At 49.6% G+C, this 2,556-nt stretch overlaps 1 protein-coding gene across 1 annotated transcript in view; it reads right to left on the bottom strand.

Moving 5' to 3' along the window:
- The window catches only part of AGAP1 (ArfGAP with GTPase domain, ankyrin repeat and PH domain 1), a 308,008-nt gene extending 306,526 nt beyond the window's left edge, over window positions 1-1,482 (bottom strand). The window contains exon 1 of the mRNA XM_069983136.1: window positions 338-1,482. The gene's annotated coding sequence lies outside the window, so the exon portion shown is untranslated. The remainder of the gene's footprint in view (window positions 1-337) is intronic.
- Window positions 1,483-2,556: the final 1,074 nt, after the last annotated feature.

The following is a 2,556-nucleotide window of genomic DNA, read 5'->3' as shown; positions in this document are numbered from 1 at the left end:
TGCCAGGGGGCAGTGATGGGGATAGAGGGGACCAGGAAATACAATTACAAAAGCATCCAAGGATAATGCTTAGTACTATATACTGGCAGAAAATCAGAAAAGAACTGGAAATGGGAAGGCGTTCGCATTAGGAATACAATGTCAAAGCCTGTCAATGGAGATGACAGCTAATGGTAATATTGTTACAGGTATAGGACACATGCTATATTTAAATGGCAGCGAATAAGATCATAGCAGGGGCAGACATCTGATTATTTGTAAGAAGCTATTGACGTATGTGGATGGAAGATGTATAGGAGGGCAGTCCTGCTAAGGGAGGCACATGGAGAACAATTACCTGGTAGAGGCAGTGGTGAAGATGGGGCTCAGGAGAGCTCAACTGGCACCGCAGAATGGCAGGATATAGGGGAGGGGGGCAAGAGAAGCAAGATGAATGATCACAAGGGGACCTCTACTCTGGATGGCAAAAGGAATGAATATGTATTGGAGAGGTAACCAGATGAAAGGCAATAGGGAGGGCAAGCTGAGGGGTGAGGGGTCATCTGCTGGAGAGCACTGTGCACCCAAGAGGGGTGAGGAGGCCCAGGCCACACAAGGAGCAGGGGGGCAAAGGGGTAACTGGGGGTTAGAAAAGGAGAAGAGCAGGGAAGGCTATGGGGGGATCAGAGTATGGGGGATCTTATGGAACGTTGTGGTATAGGGGGATCTGATGGAACGTTGGGGTATAGGGGGATCTGATGGAACGTTGGGGTATAGGGCGATCTGATGGAACGTTGTGGTATAGGGGGATCTGATGGAACGTTGGGGTATAGGGGGATCTGATGGAACGTTGGGTGTATAGGGGGATCTGATGGAACGTTGGGGTATGGGGGGATCTGATGGAACGTTGGGGTATGGGGGGATCTGATGGAACGTTGGGGTATAATGGGATCTGATGGAAGGTTCTGTGTATGGGGGGGAGATCAGGTGAAAAGTTGGGGGTATAGGGGGATCTGGTGGAACATTGAATGTATAGAGGTGATCTGGTGGATCGCTGGGTATAAGGGGTATCTGATAGAAGGTTCTGTGTATAGAGGGGTATGATGGAAGGTTGGGTGTATAGGGGGGATCTGATGGAACGTTGGGTGTATAGGGGGGATCTGATGGAACGTTGGGTGTATAGAGGGGATCTGGTGGATCGCTGGGTGATCTGCTGGAAGCTGAATGTTAGGGAGAGATCTGCTGGGAAGCTGGCTGCTCCGATGGCACACAGAGTGCGGAGGGGTGAGCAGAGGCTGCAGCCGGCAGGAGGACGCGCTCCGGCTCTTCCAGCTTTCTCCCGGGCAGGAATAAGCACACACTCTCCGCCGCCCCGTATACCGGCTGTCTCCGGTGACGGCTGGAGCTTCAGGTCCCGTATTCCCGGCTGTCTCTTTCTATTCCCTGCAAGACGGTGTCCTGATCCTGCTGTGTTTTCCTCTCTTCCTCCGTGAGTCTCTTCCCTTCGCTGCTTCTCCTCCTCCTCCTCCTCCTCCTCTCAGCCTCTCCTTCCTGTCTCCTCCCCCACCCTCCTGCATCACCCTCGGAGGGTCTCCTGCAGCACACTCACACCTCAGTGCACAGGCTGCTGCCCATAGGATTACATGATGGACCCCGACAGAACATACAGATGTGTCATCTCTCCTATCAGGTATCACTTGGACATGTTATATGAGTGTGACTGGTGGGGTGTCACCTCTGGCACCCCCATAATATGACCCCCACCTCACCCACTATAGGGGTTGCAGACATTTCTGAAACTGAATTTCTAAATTCTATACAAACCCCATTCAGACATATAGAGAAGTGACAAAGTCCTGCATCACAAGCCTGCAGTGTCTGAACGTGCCCTTAAAGTGGCAGCATGTGAGAAGCAACATTAAGAAGCTGTCGCCTATAACCCCAGCCACAGACCACCTCCAGGGGTAATTGCTGCTCATCTGCCCCCCCAGACTCATAAGAGTATATGGCTGTGGCAGCTGCAGTCACTGACATACAGCAGCCCAACTTGGAAGCGATATTGAATGGCAATTTATTTCTTTTAGATCAACTGGTGTCAAAAAGATATATAGACTTTTAACTTACATCTATTTAAAAATCTCAAGTCTTCCAGTACTTATCAGCTGCTGTATGTCCTGCAGGAAGTGGTGTATTCTTTCTAGTCTGACACAGTGCTCTCTGCTGCCACCTCTGTCCTTGACAGGAGCTTTCCAAAGAAAATTGGATTTGTACATTTCCTATGAAGGACAGAGGTGGCAGCAGAGAGCACCGTCTCAGACTGTAAAGAATACTTCCTGCAGGACATACAGCAGCTGATAAGTACTGGAAGACTCAAGATTTGTAAATGTAAGTAATTTACAAATCTGTATAACTTTCTAAAACCGGTTGAAAGAAAAGACCAAATTCCCTGGTGTACCCCTTTACCTCTCATACTGCCAGACTGTAGGAAGTAGAAGAGCAGGTGGCTATATTATATCCTTATTAGAGATGAGCGAACCTGGAGCATGCTCGAGTACATCCAAACCCAAACTTTCGGCA

Source organism: Dendropsophus ebraccatus, chromosome 9 (genome assembly GCF_027789765.1).
Source record: "Dendropsophus ebraccatus isolate aDenEbr1 chromosome 9, aDenEbr1.pat, whole genome shotgun sequence".
Classification (NCBI taxonomy): domain Eukaryota; kingdom Metazoa; phylum Chordata; class Amphibia; order Anura; family Hylidae; genus Dendropsophus; species Dendropsophus ebraccatus.
This window is presented reverse-complemented; position numbering and strand designations above follow the sequence as displayed.